We start from the raw sequence: 22,104 nt of genomic DNA, 5'->3' as shown, positions 1-22,104 counted from the left end.
TGGTGTTGCAAAATGTAAACATAGTCATCTTATTGAAACTGCTCTCTCTTTACTACTCCATGCCTCTGTCCCTTCTGAATTTTGGGGGGAAGCCCTTCATACTGCCACTTATTTGATTAATCGAATTCCGTCATTTGTTTCTGGCAGTATCTCTCCTTTTGAACGGTTGTATGGTGTTCGTCCTACCTATGAGCACTTGCGTGTCTTTGGTTGTGCCTACTTTGTTTTATTACCCCCTTTCTGTCGCACTAAGTTGTCTGCCAAATCTACATTGTGTGTGTTTCTAGGTTATGGTTTTGGTAAAAAAGGATACCGATGTTATCATCCTGAGTCTGGTAGACTTTTTGTTTCTCGCAATGTTAAGTTTTTGGAATAGTTCTGTTACTTTCGGATTCCGTTGTCTACTCCTGGTTTGCATGATACAAAATTGTTACACATTGATCCCTTTGTGTCTGATGAGCCCCATGATGACCAGTTAATCATTCACCATCCGTCCACTGATTCACCCCTCCATCCGGAGGTCTCCTCTACTATGCCTTCACAACAGTCACATGCAGGTACTGGCTTACCTTCTCCTATGGCACCTCTCCCTCTCGACTCTCTGGACTCTGGTAATCCGCATCTTGCCACCCCTCGCATTTCCACTCGTGTCCGCCGTCCCCCTCAGAGGTATAGTCCATCTTCATATTTGCTCTCTTCCCCCTATTTGACCTTTTTGTCTAAGATTCATTCTTTTGTTGAGCCTAAGTCATACAAGGAAGTTGTATCAGATGCAAATTGGCGACAAGCTATTAATGATGAGCTCACCGCCCTACACCAAACAAGTACTTGGGAGTTGCTGCAACTTCCTCCAGGTAAGCATGCTATTGGTTGTAAATGGATTTTCAAAGTCAAAACTCAATCTGATGGTACACTTGAGCGATACAAAGCTTGGTTAGTTGCTAAAGGATTCTCCCAAACTGAAGGCCTTGATTATGATGAGACTTTTGCTCCAGTTGCTCAAGTGAAGACCATTCCCACCTTGATTTCTATTGCAGCTGTTCAAAAATGGCATCTTCATCAAATGGATGTTAACAATGCCTTTTTAAATGGTGATTTGACCGAGGAGGTATATATGCTGCCACCACCAGGCCTCCCTCATCCTGCTGGTTATGTTTGCCGTCTTCGACGGGCTTTATATGGTCTCAAACAAGCTCCCCGTGCTTGGTTTGCGAAGTTCAGTTCCTCTTTGATCTGTCTTGGCTTTGTTGCTTCCAACTATGATTCTACCATGTTCATTCGTAAAACTATTGTGGGGCATATTGTGGTACTTCTATATGTTGATGACATGATTGTGACTGGCGATGATAAAGCTGGCATTGCAGACCTTAAACAACAACTTCATTCTCTCTTTGAAATGAAGGATCTTGGATATTTATGGTATTTTTTGAGTATTGAAGTTGCCTATTCTCCTGAAGGTTATATTTTGTCTCAATCAAAATACATCTCTGAAGTGATCAGTCATGCCGGATTGACAGATGATCGGATTATGGATTCTCCCATTGAACTCAATCATCGCCTTAGCCCTACAAATGGTGACTTGTTGTCAGATGTTACCCGATACAAAGAGGTAGTTGGGTCCCTAGTTTACTTGATAGTAACCCGTCCTGATATTACCTATGTTGTTCATGTGGTTAGTCAGTTTGTTTCCGCCCCTCGTACCACTCATTGGACAGCCATTTTACGTATCTTATGTTACTTACGTGGCACTGTGCATCATGGCTTACTCTTGTCTTCCACCTCTGATTTGGTTCTCACTGGTTATTCTGATGCTGATTGGGCTGGTGATCCGACAGATCGAAAATCTGCTACTGGGTATTGTATCTTCCTTGACAATTCTTTGGTGGCTTGGAAGAGTAAGAAACAATCTGTTGTCTCTCGCTCTTCTGCCGAGGCAAAATATTGGGCTATGGCAACCACTACTGCTGAGTTAATTTGGTTTCGCCGATTACTTGAAGAGCTTGGCTTTCCTCAACTGTCTGCTAACCCTATGTTTTGTGATAATCAAAGTGCCATTCAGATTGCCAAGAATCCGGTTTTTCATGAGCGTACGAAGCATATTGAGATTGATTGTCACTTTGTGCGGCATCACTACTTACAAGGCTCTCTCAGCTTGCCCCATGTTTCCTCCACATCTCAACTTGCGGACGTCTTCACCAAATCGCATACAGCTCCTAGTTTTCATCATCTCGTAGGCAAACTTATGTTACTTGCCCCTTCATAAGTTAGAGGGGGGTGTTAATGTAAATATGTATATGTAAAGAGGCATATTTTTTTTTTCTTTGGTCCAAGGGCATACTTGTAAATTCCCTCTTCCTCTTCTTTTTCGAATAGGGTTTCTCATCAAGCCGATGGATTTTTTAATCTGAAATCAGAGTTTGATAATGGAAAAACCTCTCTAAAATCAGAGAGATTTACATCTCCAAGCCAAGGCTTTCAGAGATGGCTTCAAACAGCTTCAGAGTCAGTGTTCTCATGGCAGTCGCATATTCAACTGTGAGAAAAAAGTCCAAGTAACACTAGGACTGATGTCCAATAGTCGATGGATTTCTAGGACCAGGAATTCCAAGAACTTAAAAGAGCTATCTAGCTAAGAAAACCAAATTACCTATAAGGCCTAGGCTTGGTTGGCCAGGACTCTATGTAGTCTTCCACGGGGTGGCAAGGATGGCGTAAGTTATCTCTCCAATGCAAGGTTTCCTCTTTGCCAAACATTGAAGCTGGTGGAAACTATGGTTCTCACCGTTGTAGTTATTATAGTACAAATGGGCTCTATCTTTCATTGCCATTTCGAAGAACTCTTCTGCCACCCTCATCATTTGTTCCACTAATACTCCATGACTAGTCATCTTTAATACTTTAACCGTGAGAGAGAGAGAGAGAGATGATGATGATGAAACATAACTCTTTCTTTTATTTTTTTTCAACGAATTCCTGTTTGTTTTACAATGTATTTATAGTACAAGAAGAGAAGAGAACTTGGAAGATGACAGACTATTCTTCTTGATTTCAGAAGACATATCGTAATTGATCCGTTACAGCTTATCTTTGACAACTCATGCTACCATAAGTGAATTATTTCCTTCTTCTATTTGGCAACTCATTCTAACACTCCCCCTCAACTTGGTACATAGATATCTATCAAGCCCAACTTGTCAAGTTAGTTGTAGAAGGTCTTGCTACAAATTTTTTTTGTAAGTATATCAGCCACCTGATCTTCAGACTTAACAAATAGAAAATGAATTAGCTTGGCTTCAAGATTCTATTTGATGAAATGTCAATCCACCTCAACTTTGGTTTTGTCATGTTGGATTGGGTTATGAGAAATATCAATGGCTGCTTATTATGACGAAACAAGTTCATTTCGCCTCTAAGAACAAATCTAGACTTGGTTATCAGCCTTTTAAGCTACAATAGTTTACAAAGACCCTTGGCTATTCCCTGAAACTCGGCTTTGGCCCTAGATAACGAGACTACCTTTTGCTTCTTACTTTTCCATGTAATCAGATTCCCTCCTACAAAGGTAAAATAACCTGAGGTCGACTTCCTGTCAACAATATTTCCAACCCAATCTGCATCTGTGTAACCCTCAATGTTTATATGATGATTCTTGGAGAACATAAGCTCTTTTTCTAGAGAGGACTTTAGATAACGAAGAATCTGAGAAAAAACTTCCATATGGTCTTTACTAGGAAAGTGCATAAATTTACTTACTATGCTTACAACATAAGCAATATCTGGTCGAGTATGAGACAAATAGATTAGCTTACCAACCAATTTTTATATCTTTCTTTTTTACTTGGTACTTGACTTGCATACTCTCCAAGTTTATGATTTTGGATAATTGGAGTGTTAACATGCTTACAATCTAGTAATCTTGCTTCTAATAGCAGATCTAACACATATCTCCTTTGAGATAGAAATATACATTTTCTTGATCTTACTACTTCAATTCCCAAAAAATATTTGAGTCTTCCCAGATTTTTCGTTTCAAATTCAGATGTCAGTTGTTCCTATATTCCAGAGATCTCTTCCATGTCATCCACTGTAATAATCATGTCATCTACATAGATTATTAGAGCTATTATCTTTCCGAGTCGATGTTTTAGGAATAGGGTATGGTCTGAGTTACTTTGTTTGATGCCATTTTTTCTCATAGCCAAGCTAAACCAACTAAACCATGCATGAGGTGACTGTTTTAGCCCATATAATGCGCATTACAACTTACACACAACCTTAGTTTCTGATGATGCAATAAACCCTGGTGGGATATCCATGTAGACTTCTTCCTCAAGATTACATGAAGAAAGACATTCTTTGTGTCAAACTGATGCAATGACCAATCTAGGTTGCTGCAAGGGACAACAATACTTGAATGGTATTTAGTTTTGCCACTGGTGAGAAAGTCTCTTGATAGTCAATGTTATATGTCTGTATATACCCTTTCCCCACAAGTCTCACAATATATCTTTCAATGGAGCCATCTGCCTTGTGCTTAATGGAGAAGATATGCAATTGACAATTTTCTTTTCTTTTGGTGATGAGACCATACTCCATGTATTTTTTTTTCAGAGCCTCCATTTCTTGTTTTATGGCTTGAACCCACTTTTGATCAATTAAGGCTTCTTCTATTCCACTGGGAACATTGCATGAGTATAATGTATGCACAAAGACTTTAAGAGGTTCTGACAATATTTGGGTAGACACGTAATTCACAATCGGGTATCATGAACTCCTTTTTTTTTAAGATCAGGGGAGTATCTATTTGGTGGCTTGCCACGATTGTGTCTAAAAGGTAAATTATAATTAACAGATGTATCCAATTTATCAACAAAAGGTGTAGTAGGAGAGCTTACTTCAAGAATATTATCACAAGATTGATATGGGTCTTCAGGTACATATGAGTGTGGGGGTTCATTCTTGGATTCAGATCCATGAAAGATATTAGCACAAATAGTTCTTTCTTCTTCACTGATTGTCGATAAAATTTCTTCATTTATCAAATTTTCCTCAAACCCTAACCACTTCTGTCAAATATGCTCTTCATTTTGGATCTTCCCTTGAAGAGGAGACATGAGTATCGAGGAAGGATAAAATGTCTCAGATTCCAAGAAGGTAATATCCATAATGACATAGGAGCACTTAGTGATAGCGTTGTAACATCGATAACCCTTTTTATGTGTGCCATATCCGAGAATAATACAGTGCATTGAGTTTTATGAAGATGAACAAATGCCACACATCCAAAGGTTCATGGAGGAATTACCAAAATAGTAGGTAAAGAAACATGGTTGGAAAGAACTTGTAATGGGGTCTTAAAATCTAACAATTTTAATGACATTTGATTTAACAAGTGAATGGTTGTGGTTACAATATCTTCCTAGTTTTTGTTGGGCATATGTTATCCAATTAAGAGGGCTCGAGCTATTTCTAAGATATGCCTATTCTTCTATTCAACAACTCCATTTTGTTGTGGAGTATGGGTACAAGAAGTTTTATGTAGAAGACCATGATTTTGAAAATAAACTTGAAATTCATGATTGACATATTCTCCTCCATTGTCAGATCAGGGATGTTAGAAGGTGGGACCAAACCCACCATGCGTATACGAGGTGGCATGATGAGTCATCACATGAGGTGGAATATTTGGTAATCTTCCTTGATTAATGTAATTGAATGAACTTCCTTTGATTGATGTAATTTATCTAATCATGATTGATGTAATTAGGGATCCTATTGATTGAGAAGTTTCCCTAAATATGTGATGGAAATAGTATAAGCAGGGGCCTTGGTTGAAGGCTTCAATAAAGCTCTCTTCTTCTCAAATTCGTGGAAGAATCTTTCACCTACCCTAAAGTCTATCTTCTCTCCTCTCTACACGAGCTCTCTCTCTTTGCTCTTTTTTTCTCTTCTCTCTCCCCTTCTTGTCCATCTCTCATCTTACTCGAGGTTTCAAGCATGCTGTCCTAAATTCAACATGGTATCAGAGCATTTAATTTAGGATCCCCACATTAAAAAGATGCTCTAAGAAGTTATGATCAAAACTACTCGTAGAAGGTTCTTTGTGAAGCAAGATTGAAGCTTGTTGAGATAAGTTTTTTTTTATTCTTGTTATTATGGCTTCATGCTTTTGGTTTTATTACCTCTAGAATATGGTTTAGAGATTAATTTATTATTCTTTTCATTATATGAAAGTATTGAGATTTATGCTTCTTGGATTGGAAGAAGTTTGCAAGGCTGTTTTTGTCGGTTTGCAAGTTTTTGGCTGAAAATAGGTTTATGTTGAGATTTTTTGCATGTAGAGTTATTATTTAGTTGGAAAAAGATTTTATGATGAAGAAAAATTTTCTTGAGCCCATTATGAGTGGGTTTTTTCCATTGGATTTCGGTAATCTAATTACTTAGCGTCTATGCTAAGCTTCTCCATTAACCGAGTTGTTTGAAGAATTGGAACTCTACTTAGTTTTGTGACTTTTTTTTGGGGAATGTTTTTGAGGTCTCGGTCTTCATATGAGAATTACAGAGATATGCTCATCTCTCATGCCAAGGTTCATCAGTTTTGAATAAAAAATAAAGGGAAAGCTGAAAGAAGAAGGCTGTTTTTTGTGCAATGTGTTGTGCAGAGTTTTTTAAAAACGGGGAGGCCAGACCTTGTTTGATTCAAAGCCACGAGTTGGATGATTTTTATTGAAAAATAAAGATTATAAGATGATGTTTTACATAAAATTAAGACAAAACAAAATAATTAAGGAAGTGCTCCTTTGAAAGGTCAGTTGGCATCAATCTATTTGAAGAAAGATTGTTGTTTTTTGATATCTCATATTCAATCAATATCTTCTTGATTAGGCCTGATTTTTTTTAATGTAAAATCAATCATATCTTGCCTAACTCATGAGGGATTTAATCTAGATTGGTTTATTCCAATCTGGAGTCAAATATATTTTGGAATGATCTTACTCAGAATGTCACCTTACCTTACTTGATTTCATGCTTGTTGATTGATTTTTGCTATTCTCTAAAAGGAAGACTAGAGAATTGATTATAGATATTTTTGGTCAGCAAGTTTACTTTCTTAATAGGGTTCCCTCTTTGTCTAAAAGAATTTATAAGCTCAAGTTCTGCTCCCATATACACGAAGTAGTCTTGGCTTCACTTGATTCTACAAACCGCTTACTTAGGCTATTTCACATTTGAGTACACTATTACCCTTGAATTGCCTCTTATGGGTGAAGAATACATCAGTAAAAAGAATGATTTTCTCAAGATTACTACCATACCCTTGCGAGGGATATCAAATTACTTGAGTTGGTCCAAATCAGTTCAACGATTTCTTATTACAAGGGACCTACTTGGTATCCTAACCAAACTTGGGCCATCCATTGATGTAGAAGATGTTGCTTATGCTAAGTGGTTCAAAAAAGATACTTTGGTAATTATTTGCCTCATCAATAGCATGGAAGAACTTGTCTCCAACAATGTTGTTCACCTTGACATCGTTAAGCAAATTTTGGAGACATGTGCTAAGTTTTACTCTTGCTCTGACAACTTAAAACGGCCATATGATATTCTCCAAAGTATGTTCAATAATAAACAAGGAGAAAATATCCATGAATATGTGTCTCAATTCAGAGGCCTTCTTCAAGAATGGAAGCTAGCTCATCCTAACTCCTTTGATGTCTCTATCCTAGACAAGCAGTAGGAAGCCTTAGCCACTGCCATTTGTCTAGTAAATATTAAGCCATATCTTGAGGTTGCTAAAACTCAACTCCTTAGCGCCTCTACTATTCCTACATTTGATGATGTTTGTGCCACATTACACTGCATTCCAGACTCCTCTTTTCCATCTCCCACTGAAGTATCATCTGCTATGTACTCCGGGAATAGGGGAATATTAACCAACCACGGCCGAGGCTGTAGAAAAAATTATAGAGGAGGATAAGGAAGAGGTGGAAGGAATTATTCATCTAGAACAGAAGGCAAGGAATGCATCCATTGTGGGAAATATGGCCTCACTATCGATCAGTGTTGGAAAATCCATGGCACACCGGAATGGACCAAGGCTAATCAAGCCTCAGTAAGTGGTACAAAGGAGGACAAGTATAACCAACAATAAAGAAGACCCTTACTGATGATGAGTATGACTTATTCCAGGCCAAGGCTAATCAACCCTTAGTAAGTCGTACAAAGGAGGACAAGTATGCTCACCAACAATAAAGAAGACCTATACTGATGATGAGTATGACTTATTCCAAAAAATGAAAACTCTGATGGTATCTCCTCCTAGTTCCTCCTCAACAGTTGCTGCCACCTCCACTTCAGGTATGCTCTTTGCCACCTCGTCCTCTTCATCCTGGATAATTGACTCAGCGGCCTCCGAGCATCTAACATGTAACAAAAATCTATTTCACTATGTCTCTCCTTGTCTCTCGGATAAATTTGTTACCAAAATTGATGATCCACATCTATTATTCCATCACTTCCGCTCATAGATATTCTTTTTGTTCCTACCTTTCCCTTTAATATTTTATCTGTTAGTCAAATTACACAACATTTCAATTTCTCCATCACCTTCTCACCCACTTCCTGTGTGTTTTGGGATCTTACAATGAAGCAAGTGATTGGTGGAGGCTGTGAACAAGGGGGCTCTACTACCTGGATGTGACTCAAATAAATGCCATCTCAACCATGCACACTGAGACAAGTCTATAGCACAATCGGTTGGGACATCCATTCACTCAATCTCTTCATCTTCTTTTTCCAACCTTTAAGGATATGTCAAGTTTAAATTGTGAAGTGTGTCAACTGAGTAAACACAAGAGGACCACATACTCTCCTCGGCTTGAACTTAAAAGTGTTGCTCCCTTTTCATTGATTCATGCAGATGTGTGGGGACCCTTGAGCGTCTCAAATATTTCCCGAGCTAAGTACTTTATTTCCTTTATTGATGATTTTACTCATACCACATGGTTATTTCTCTTTAAAGAGCGATCTGAAATACCATCAATTTTTAAATCCTTTCATGCTATGGTGGTCACTCAATTCGGTCAAAAAATAAAATACTTAGGTATGATAATACCAAAGATTATATCTCCAGTGATCTTGACTATTTTTGTCAAGAGAATGACATTATACATCAAATGTCTTGTGTCTACACCCCTCAACAGAATGGTGTAGTAGAATGGAAGAACCATCATCTTCTTGAGGTAGCTCACAACTTATTGTAGACCATGAAATTACCATACTTATATTGGTCGTATGCCATCCTTAATGCATACTATCTTATAAGTAGGTTACCCTCTTCCATTCTCTGTCATAAATTCCCATATTCCTCATTGTTTCCACATGGTGATCCTTTTTCGCTTCCATTGAAAGTCTTCGGGTGTACATGCTTTGTTCATATTACCTCCCCACACGTAGTAAACGTGATCCAAAATCTATCAAGTGTATCCTCTTAGGATACTCTTGCACACAGAAGGGTTATGTTTTCTACAATCCTACTCTCCAAAGGTTACACTTGTGTCTAGGGATGTAACATTTTTTGAAGACTCTTCATACTATTCCAAAAATGCCCCTCTATGTCTCTCCTCTATACCAGCATCTCCTCGATTGGTTGTGCCCCGTGTTGTAAAAATTGTTCAACCCCTTGAAGCACTGGCTGACACCACACCTACGGAGTTTGAGGATCCCATCTAGGTAAGTCCATCTTCTCCAGTTCCTTTTGGATCACAATATGATACTCGACCCATCGCCTTAAGAAAAGAACCCAGAGCTTGCACTAGGCCCTCTACTTCTCACCCCATATCCAATTTTGTGTCTAACCATCTTTTATCTTCTTCATGTTGTCAATTTCTTGCGTCTATCCCCTCCATCTCTCTCCCACAATCCTATCAGGAGGCTCTGAGACATCTAGGGTGGAAGGCGACAATGGAAGAATAAATGCAGGCACTTTATGAGAATCAAACATGGGCTTTAGTTTTTCTTCCATCAAGTAAAAAACCAGTTGGTTGTAAGTGGGTCTATATGGTTAACCACAATCTGGATGGGTTGGTTGCTCGCCTTAAAGCCCACCTCGTTGCCAAAGGCTATACTCAGTGCTATGGGATTGATTATGAGGAAATGTTCTCTCCAGTGGCACAAATTGAACTCGGTATGTATCTTATTATATCTTGTTGTTAATTCTTCTTGGTTGATTTATCAGCTTGATGTGAAAAATGCTTTCCTCAATGGGGATATAAAGGAAGAAATTTAATTGCATCAACCAAATGGATTTTGGTCGAGGTGGAGTCGGTATATCGATTAAAGAAATCCCTCTATGGTGTAAAACAATCTTCTCATGCATGGTTTGATAAATTCAGCCAAGCACTAATATGGGTTGGATTTCACAGATGATTCGTAGATCACTTTGTGTTTCTTAAAGACAAACCTAAAGGGAAAATGCTTTTGGCTGTGTATGTTGATGGTATTATCTTATCATGCAGTGATCTAGAGGGCATTCAGAAAACCAAGGAAAAGAAATATGAAGAGTTCAAGACAAAATATTTTGGACTACTTAAATACTTTTTGGGTATTGAAGTACTACAGTCCAAACATGGGATTATACTATCTCAAAGAAAGTATGTCCTTGATCTACTAGAGGAGACAAGAATGATGGGTGTAGACTAGCAGAAACCCCTACGGATCCAAATGCAAAATTATCTAAAGGCACTAGAGAAGATGTGGATATCGTAAAATATCAAAGACTTGTGGGGAAACTCATTTATATCTATGTAATAAGGCCAAATATACCATATGCAGTAAGTGTGGTGAGTCAATACATGCACAAACCACAACTTACTCATTGACAAACACTAGAAAGAATATTGCAATACTTGAAAGGACCTCCACGAAGAGGGCTTCTCTATAAAAACCATGGTCACTTCAACATAAAAGGGTTCTTAGATGCAAACTGGGTCGGATCCCCAGATGACAGAAAATCTACTTTAAGATTGTACAATGGTTGGAGGGAACTTGGTTACATGGAAAAGTAAGAATCAGAATGTAGTTGCTAGGTCTAATGCAGAAGCAAAATATAGGGCCATGGTACACACAGATAGTGAGATTCTATGGATCACGTCCCTTCTCATTGAACTGGGATTCTATAAAGAAGCTCCTATGGATCTATTTTGTGATAATCAAGCGGTGATTCATATCACCTCAAATCCGGTTTTTCATGAGAGAACAAAGCACATTGAGGTGGACTACCACTTTCTATGAGAGAAATTCCAAGTCAACATATTATCTCTCAAACATATCTTCATCACAAGGGTAAGTTACAAACATTCTCACCAAACTAGCCGCTCATAAAATCTTGTCCACCATTTGTAGCAAGTTGGGCATCTACGATGTTTTCTCACCCCAACTTGAGGGGGAGTGTTAGAAGGTGGGATCAAACCCACCATGTCCATATGAGGTGGCATGATGTGTCACTAGATGAGTTGGCATGATGAGTCATCACACGAGGTGGAAGATTTGGCAATCTTCCACTTCATGTGATGAGGATTCCACCTAACAATCTTCCTTGATTAATGTAACTGATCAATCTTCCTTAGATTGATGCAATTTAGCTAATCATGATTGATGTAATTAAGGATCCTAATTGATTGAGGATTTTTCCTAAATATGTAATGGAAATAGTATAAATAGGGGTCTTGGTTGAAGGCTTCAATAAAGCTCTCCTCTTCTAAAATTCGTGGAAGAAACTCTCTCCTAGCCTAAATTCTTTCTTCTCACCTCTATACCCGAGTTCCCTCTCTTTGCTCTTTTATTTTCTTCTCTCTCCCATCTCTTCTTCCTCTCTCATCTTGCTTGAGGTTTCAAGCATGGGGTTCTAAATTCAACATGATAATCTGAATTTTAGATGAAAACTGTGTTTGAACCATTGTATGAAAGGATCGAAAGACACGAAAAAAGATCTTCATTTTGTTTTAATAGGTACAACCAAGTCATTCAAGTACAGTCATGAAAAAATAAAATAGACCGTCGGACTCCAGAAGTAGTGGTAGTAGGAGGACCCCAAACATCAAAGTGAAATTAAGGTAAAAAGAATTTCACTTTTATGCAAGCTTACTAGATAAGGTACACAATGACTTTTGGCCAAAATGCAGGTTTGATATTTTATCTGATTCATGTAATTTTGAAAAATAAATATGGAAACAAGTGCTTCATGTACCTGAATGATGGATGCCCCAGATGGCAATGCCATAGCCAGATCTATCGCTCCTTGACATTAGTTGCATGTTGCATATGATTAGCTTTGCCAGAGCTAGAATCATCCATGTAGTCCAACCCTCCATCTTAGTACCACTCCTAATGATCTCCTTGGTAAGAATATCCTGAAGAAGAGAAAAAGTGGGATAGTGTTATGTCCTGGATCTAACACGCGATGAAGACGATGAATAGGGAGGATTGTTGTGATGTTTTGAGCCTTCGAAGGGAGCTCAACCCTGGACCTCAAAGGGAGAATCCGACCTAGACCTCAAAGGGAAGAATCCGACCTGATTACAACTAATTGATTCAATGCTTACCTTCCTTCATTCATCTCATGTCCCTATATAGGGAATTGGGGAAAACATGCCAAAGGCCATAAGTTCAACAAATTACAAATAAACCCCTAATGAATTGAAATTACAATTAAACCCCTAATGACTTGAAATTGCAAATAAACCCCAATCTATCCTCTCTAGATGCTATGGAGTCCATAACATCACTCCCCTCCTAGAGAACGAGCTTACCCTCAAGCTCGAATGTAGGTCTACTTGGCCGTGCCGACGTCTGGATCCCTGCATGCCCAGTGTCAACCGCGAGATCGGAGGCAATCTTCTGGACTACAAAACTAGAGCATCGAACCAGAGGAGCAAAAAACAAAAACTTTTTTTATTTTTATTTTTTACCATCGAAGGTTGATCACAACAACCTCACTTGGAGGTAGGGTATTTGAGTAGTTATTCCCGAACAGTAGCATCATTGCATTTTGGCAGCTGAGGAGCGGCATGGAGTCATGGAGACAGTTACCACCATGGAACCTGGAGTAAGAGCTGGCAGTTGCTGTGATCATAGTACCATTAGAGAAAACGCAACAGGTTGAGCAGGGGCATGTCTGCTTCTTCCCCATCGAACTTGCGAAATCCTTTAAACCTCCCAAGCTTCTCTCTACCTCCAATAAAACCTGCCAAAATTCACTCCAGACAATGAACCCTGAACTGCATAAATGGTCAAGCTTTTCAGCGGGCAAATTGATCTTTGCTTTTCTGAGGACTTGGTGGATGCCCTCAACACTAATGAAACCTCCTTCACCACTTTGATCTTGTGCATCAAACCCCCTCTAGAGTAGAGATTCCCGCTGTTCCAATTCATTTTCATCGTGCACGGAGTTATGCAGGGCCAAGAGCACCGTATAGTGGGATTCATGGCCAACAACCCAGAGGTGCCACCTGGGGCATTTCAGGAGTTGCCCAACCTTGCAGAAATTCAGAGAGTCCAACAGACTAAGGAATCCAACCTCCACACTTGTTGGTATTCCATTCAGAGACATGCCTACTCCTAGATCCATACAACCATCAAACACATTTGGAACACCTCGTCCACAGAGCAGTAGGTTCACAATTTCCTGGGAAGCAGATATAAGAAACAACAATGCCCCCAAACGACTTTGGAAAATGAGAAGCACAAATTTAAGGGGATGAAATGTCTCTATTCTCAGAGTGACAACATTCACTGGTAACGCTTTCTGTAAGTATGAAGCTGAGTCAATTTTAAGACCGGCCAAGGCCGTAACCTGTGTCTCAAGTGCTGCCTCTGCTGCCCTGTTAATCTTCGTTGCAGGTAGTAGTGGATAAACTTCCATGGGAGTTGCAGTAACATGTGCAAAAGAACCTATTAGAATTTTCTCCTTCCTTGCCTGTGCAGGAATACTTCCAAGCTCACTTGCTGCACAATGGCTATAACCAGCCACCTTGAACTGCACTCCTTCGAGCCACTTGCAAACTGGTAAAGCTGCGTCCCCCAAACGTTCAACATATTGAGTCTGTCGGATCCATGTTAGCTTTAGAATCATGCAAACTTGTTCAGGAACCAGGATGACAGTTTTAGCATCATCTGCATGCATCCACAGGAAGAAAAGTGGCATTATCTCCACTCCCAATAGACACTCACAGTGGATTTTTCCCGCCAACCCACCTTCTGGACAGCTATACAATGTGTCGGATAATTCTTGGAAGGCCCTTTCTGAAGATGCCAATCTAGCACAACAGAGGCAGAAGTCCCTTATTTCACTTTGGAGCAAGCTGTCAATGTTTTCAGCAATCAATGAGGAGTCTTGCTGGGGGAGGAGAGATTCTAGCACTGATTGACGTGGAAAATTTGGACTTTCTGGCACATTGATACTGGTCTTTGAAAGGGATTTTGTTAATAGATCATCTGGAGAGAAATTGAAAACCTCATTTCACAAGTGGTGTGTCTCATCACGAGTCAAGATCGCATGAACCTTAGTGCGATAGCCACCTATGTCAAGTCCAAACATAATGCTGTATGGAGGCTCTCCACCAAAGTTCTTTTGATCCACATCCCTGCTTAACAACTGCAGGTAGGCAGCACAATCCAGCTGCTGCTCATGGTTGACAGAAAATTGAACATCACCACTGCTGTTCCCATAAATAAACTGTTTTGGAACATGTGATTGAACACACTGGCCTGCTTGAGTGGCTTGCAAAACACAAGTCAACAACTAATCTCTTGGTATTCGCTCATGATCAACCCGCAGGATACCATTATCCATGGTATTGTAAGCTCCATTTCCAAATTGCATCCTCATATCACCAATTGTACTACCTGGAAGAGGGGATTGAATTTCCAAACTTCGTAGTTGCACAAGAAAACCATTCACTTCATGCTCTTGTCCATCGATGAGCAGCTGAGCATAGAGAATAGCATGTGTGGAAAATTTACCCAAGCCACTGTGCTTATCAATAGTGAAATAGACCCTTCCCCAAAGAATTTTCAGCATCACAAAAAGCACAAATAAATACAGGACATGCACATTGGTCTCAGCAATTGAAAAAATACAGAGCTTCACATTCTCACCTGGACAACAAATAGATGCATTGGTGTTGTACGCAGCAGTAGAACAACCAAGCCACCAGAAAAAATTTAGAGGTCCCCAAAAAAATAATTTAATGGAGCCCAACATCCTCCCAAATTTTTTATCTCTACTTGCATATACCCAAGCCGAAATTCCCCCATTTGGCCACTGGTTCATTGCTTCCCAAAACAGAGAGCTTTCCTTCCCAATTTCTGAGCAGCGTTGCTGCTGCTCAGTACATTGGAGGCCCTTCCACTGCATGGAACCACCGATTTGAACTAAAAATAGATGGCGTTTCAAAATCTTACCCCAAATTTCGTTGGATATGGTTCCCCGCTGGGCTTCCGAGGGCAAGGTTGAGGCTGAGAATGAGAATCCGGAAGCTAGAGGCCACCGGATTTTTTTTCGATGGCACCGACAGAGCCTCCTTCGTGTTTGATGGCGAAAGACAAACCTACGCTGATGTGGCGAATATGGCTGGCGCTCGTCGGCCCGTTCCAACGGAATTTGTGCCCCATAAACTGCCAGTTCAGCCAGTGTCGTGGTTTTCGTCCCCGGTGGAAGGTGTATGGCTTCGTGGGAGATAGGGGTGGGGAAAAACCCCTATGATGTGCACAATTTGGGGGCACCACCGTTTGATGTGCCGGTCAAAATAGTCACCGAAAGATTTTCCTTTTGCAGATCTGGATGGGGTTCCACTCGCCGTGAGTCGTGTTGGTGTACTTCCGGATTTGAGGTCGCCCCAAAAATCTTCCACAGGTATTTCGGCTGGTAAACAGGACGTCGTGTTTGATTTTTCTGGGCCGTGGCCTGTTTTCCTGTCTAAGACTGCTTCTCCAGCGAATGCCTCTCGATACTCCGTTGATAGCCAATACTTCACCCAAGAAGCACACCATTTCTGTATCTCTTCCACTGCAATGCCTGCTGCAGCCATTTCTCCGATTTTTCTGTGCATCGCCAACCATGGGTCTTCGTGGCACATCGTGTTCCCGCTCTGATACCAAGTTGTTATGCCCCGGATCTAACACGCGATGAAGACGATGAATAGGGATGATTGTTGTGATGTTTTGAGCCTTCGAAGGGAGCTCAACCCTGGACCTCAAAGGGAGAATCCGACCTAGACCTCAGAGGGGAGAATCCGACCTGATTATAACTAATTGATTCAATGCTTACCTTCCTTCATTCATCTCATGTCCCTATATAGGGAATTAGGTAAAACATGCCAAAGGCCATAAGTTCAACAAATTACAAATAAATCCCTAATGAATTGAAATTGCAATTAAACCCCTAATGACTTGAAATTGCAAATAAACCCCAATCTATCCTCTCTAGATGCTATGGAGTCCATAAAGATAGATTAGTGCAATGCAATTTAATTCCTCAATAGCTTGACCAACTGACATTAATTTACCTGAGATGGATGGAACTAGCAAGGTATTAGATAAGGAGAGTGAGGGTGATAAAACAACATTTCCAATTCATGTAACAAGATATGTAACTCCATTAGCATTTGCAATGCTAGTTCACCTTGGTTGAGTAACTTGGATAACATCATTAGAATCAAATGTCACATGGCTGGTTGTCCTTGAGTTAATTATCCAACCACTATAATCATTCCTTTTTGAACTAAGTAATGAATACCCACAATTACCTTGGTCATTGATAGTATATGTTGTTGATTCCATATGTGAGATGAAAGGTAACCGAGGTTCCGCATTCACTAGAGCAGCCCATGTAACTTCAAAAAGTTTCATGAGTATGCTTCATTTTTCCACAATGAGTACATCCTCTTTTTGATTTTCCTTTTTGTTGGAAGATATGGTGGACTGCCATTTTATATGATAATATTTGTTAAAATGGGTCGAAGGTCCTATCCCAAAATGACTAGCCACTTAGGAAACCTCTTCTTCCAACTAATAAACATGCATGTGGGACTATCCTTAACACCCCCTCATGTGTAGGCACATGGATAATTTGGGTGGAGGCCCTCATGTGGTGGCACGTGGATAATTTGGGTGGATGTCCACATATGAGAACCTTGCTCTGATACCATGTTAAATTTGGTCCAGGGACTTATCCTAAAATGACTAGCCACTTAGGAAACCTCTTCTTCCCACTAATAAACGCAAGATCTTTGTACTCACTAATGTATGTGGGACTATCCTTAACACTCTCCCTCACGTGTAGGCACGTGGATAATTTGGGTGGAAGCCCTCATGTGGTGGCATGTGGATAAATAAGACCAAGGAAGGCCCACATATCCAAGAGTGTTGGAAGATGGGCCCAAGCCCATAAGATATGGGACCCACCATGATCACGTGAGGTGACATAAGAAGTCTTCGTACACAAGAAAAAGTCTTACAAAGCCACAATTATTATGGAAGGAGGTCTCACAGAAGAGTTTCAGTTTAAAGGTGTTTTAGTCATTTTAGTCTTCTATTTATATTGGGTTATTTAATTATGCTAGGACTTATCTTTAAGTGTTAGAGTTTGGGTGTAATTGGGACAAAGGTAATTTAATTGTAGTTGAACTTTACTACTTTCCTCTATTATAAATAGAGGTTCATGCACTCTGATTATAATAAGTCAATGAAGTATTTCTCATTTCCATAAATTCAACATGGTATTAGAGCAGATTCTGTGAGTTGACTTTGTCAACCCACAGAGATAATGTAATCTTTTCATGATCTATTATCTCTAGCAGTTTAGGTTTGTATTTATCTTTTTTTTTTCTAGTCCCTATACCCGTTATTTGCTTTATGTATTCATGTGCCCTTATTACTCTTAAGGATTTTCATTATTTACTAGTTATCTACTACTATACTATTGTAAATTTGGTACATGTTATTTGGGCATTGGCTCATTTTCGTTGCTGTTATTGTGTCTCTTTGATTGAGATATTATTATGAAAGAAGGACTCCTCAGTTGCTATCTATTGTTAACATTAGTTATCCTGATGAAGAGTTGAATAAAGAACAGTGTGGCCCCATCATCTTATCTTCCTTTGATTTCTGTTATCATGTTATTGTTATATTTATTATTACATCATTTGGTTCAAGTTGGGACCACTGCCATTACCTCCTAGTTTGAGGGGGAGAAGTAGAAGAAGAAGTACAAGAAAGAGGTATTTTATATGTTGTGGTAATTTTAATGTGATAGAAATATTCAAGAAAAGGGGGAGAACAAAGATGAAGCTTTTGCATCTAAGAAAAAAAATTTTGTAGCAAAGAAAATTGAAGACCAAGAATCCTGACTCGCCATAATAATTGTGGTAATTATTGGTGATACCTGACTTGGCTCGACTCGATTCTATTTCTCTAGCTGGATTATTATTTTGAGGTATTCACAACATATTCCTTGGTCAACATATTATTTGGTGCAGATACTCACATCAGATTAATTCCAGGGTCCTTTTACAAGAATTTTTATTATTTTGGTTCGTGTTTTATGGGCTCAGACCCATTTCAGCTATAGCTATTGTGTCTCTTTGGATGAGACATTATTATTGAAGAAGTGGTGGTCTCAACATCCTATCTTTCTGTTTACCCATTACCTATTGGTTATTTGATTACCTTACTCCTACATTCCTTTATTTGACTCTCACCTACATCTTTGGGCCAACCTTTTGTGTGTTGCTTCGGTTGGGAGTTTAAGTCCATACATATATACATATGGGTGTTTTAAGTCAATTGAGACATTTTATATATATAATCGTGGGTCTTTTATCGTCGTCTTGTGAATGGTAGTCATTACCCACTTACCATGTTTGAGAGTCGGTGCCCGGGTTGGGACACCGTGATGGAGGATGTTGGAAGTAAGATCAAGCCCAAATGACCAAGGAAGGCCCACATATATAAGATTATTATAAGATGGGCCACATGATCAAGGAAGGCCCACAAAATGGGCCCAAGCCCATAAGAAGTAGGACCCACAATGATTACCAAGAGTTGGCATCCTTATCACATCAGTTGGAAGATCAAGAAGGACTCACAAAAGTATCTTTATCTTAGGGTCAAGACCAAGAAGAGTTTTAGTTTAAGTTATATTTGTCTTTTATCAATATTGAGTTACCTAATTATGTTAGGACTTACCTTAAGTGTTAAAGTTTGGGTGTAATTGGGACAAGGTTAGTTTTATTGTAATTGGACTCTACTACCTTCCTCTATTAAAAATAGAGGTTCATGTACTCTGATTACATCAAGTTATTGATGTCAATGAAGTATTACTCTTTTCCATAAATTTAACATGGTATCATAGCAGATTCTGTGAGTTGACTTGGTCAAATCACTGAGGTAATGTGATCCTTTTCTCTAAACCCTAAACCCTATGTCTAGGTTCGTAGTTATTTTTTTTTCAGTCCCTACACTCGTAGTTTTCGTTGCTATTTTCACCTCTATACATAGTTTTTAATATTACAAGTTATATATATTTAAGGAAATATATTTGAGTCTACTTTCCAAAGAAGAATGATTTGTTCCAATTGGAGTTATCGACATAGATATATCGATATTTCAATGAGCGAAGGTCAGTTTGAAAAAAGGTTTGAGCAGCAGCAACAATATTCAGATTCCGAGGTATTTTTTGCTATCAATAACTAGACTTTATATGAAGAAATATATATCAAAAGAAATATATGTAAGTCTATTCTTTTAGCTATTCAAAAATTTTTTTATCTGAGTTATCTACAAAGAGAAATGGATATTTGAAGCAAGAAAGGTCAGATTGAAAAAGAGGTTCGAGCGGCAGCAAAAAACATCAATTTCTGAGGTATTTTATGTTGTCAAGAAAGAGAATTTATATGGAGAATTATATATCAAACGAAATATAAGTAAGTCTATTTTCTTACCTATTTAACCAATTCTCGGTATGATTTTTTTATAAGGAGATATTGATCTTGGAAGAGTCAATGGTCGTTCTGGAAAAACAAGAGAAACAAAACTTAGTTCTGCCAGATGACAGAGACCGAAACCTATCAGATTATTTATCTTCTGATAATTATATTTTATGAAGAGATGTTATACTTTGATGAAATTTATTTAAGTCTACTTTTAGAAGGAAAAAATTTCATGTCAATCTGATCTATATTGAAAGATATATTCGAATTGGAAGAATCAAAGGTCATGCTGGTATCCTGTTGTATTGAAAAATCCGAATTTTTGCTGATTGTTTTGGGTCACTGTTTGAGTTGATATATCAGGAAAATATTTCACTTGTCCCTGGTTTGAGGGCTTATTTACAAATCTCTGTTATTTGGGTTTTCTGCTACATCTATGATATTTGGTTCAAGCTGGGATCGCTGCCATTACCTCCCAGCTTGAGGGGGAGAAGTAGAAGAAGTACAAGAAAGAGATATTTTATTCCTTATGTTGTAGATAAGTTTATGTGACCAAAATATTCAAAAAAGGTGGAGCACAAAAGATGAAATTTGTGCATCAATGAAGAAAATTTTATATCGGATTATTTCATGGGTTCTTTTACAAAGTTTATTATTTGGTTCATGTTATATGTGTTGGAAGACGGTCGTGTTATATTCAATTGCAGCTATTATGTCTCTTTGGGGACATTACTATTGAATAAGAGGTGGCCTCATGTCATCATTTATTTTACCTCGTCAAAAATATCAAAATTGTTTGTGGTTGGGAGTCCACGACGGAGGAACTTCAACCCCGTCAAAAAGATGAAAATTATTTGTGGTTGGGAGTCCACGACGAAGGAACTTTATCCCCGTAAAAAAGATGAAAATTATTTTTGGTTGGAAGTCCATGATGGAGGAACTTCATCCCCGTCAAAAAGATAAAAATTATTTTTGGTTGGGAGTCCATGATGGAGCAACTTCATCCCCGTCAAAAAGATAAAAATTATTTGTGGTTGGAAGTCCATGACGGAGGAACTTATGATTACATCTAGGTGATCCCCCAATCCCCCTTCCCCGCCTCCTGTAATGGGTTTTATGTCTCCTACCACTTGAGTGTTGTTGTCCTGTGGAGGGACACGGTGGTGGACACTTCAGAGTGAAGCTGATAGACACTCTACCGATAGAAGTGGAGTGTGCCCTACATCCAAAATTAACACTGGAGTATGAAGCAATGGCTTACTGGCTAGGAGAGATTTTTTACTGGGCCTCATGGAAGGATGCAACAACGTGAGGGGGAATGTTGGAAGATGAAGACATATTAGAAGATGTGCCATTTTATACAAATATTTTATACATCATTTGCAGCAAGTTGAGAGTTCATGTTGTTTTCTCACCCCCAGCTTGAGGGGGAGTGTTGGAAGATAAGATCAATCCCAAACGTCAAAGGAAGGCCCACATATGTAAGATTATTATAAGATCGGCCACATGACCAAGGAAGGCCCACAAAATGGGCCCAAGCCCATAAGAAGTAGGACCTACAATGATTACCAAGAGCTGGCATCCTTATCACATCAGTTGGAAGATCAAGGACTCACAAAAGTATCTTTATCTAAGGGTCACAACCAAGAAGAGTTTTAGTTTAAGTTATATTTGTCTTTTATCAATATTGAGTTACCTAATTATGTTAGGACTAACCTTAAGTGTTAGAGTTTGGGTGTAAATGGGACAAGGGTAGTTTTATTGTAATTGGACTCTACTACCTTCCTCTATTATAAATAGAGGTTCATGTACTCTGATTACAAAAAATTATTGATGTCAATGAAGTATTTCTCTTTTCCACAAATTCAACAGAGGAGCTTATTACTACATATATGTTACCCCCCTAATTGGAATTTATTACTCCTACCACTTGAGAGTCATTGTCTTGTGGGGGGACACGGTGATGGAGGAGTTTTACTACACTTCTGATCACTGTGTATGGACCCACTACCTGCGAAAGAAATACCTGCGAATGATAGGAGTGTGCGCTATGTCTTGCATGGGTTATGACTGGAGTATGGAGCGATGTCATACGGCTTGGAGTGATTTTAATCTC

This window comes from Aristolochia californica, unplaced genomic scaffold (assembly GCF_029961685.1).
Source record: "Aristolochia californica isolate CCGP_79_NKW_82.1479 unplaced genomic scaffold, dmAriCali1.0.hap1 SCAF_11, whole genome shotgun sequence".
NCBI lineage: Eukaryota > Viridiplantae > Streptophyta > Magnoliopsida > Piperales > Aristolochiaceae > Aristolochia > Aristolochia californica.
Note: the sequence above shows the minus strand (reverse complement) of the source record.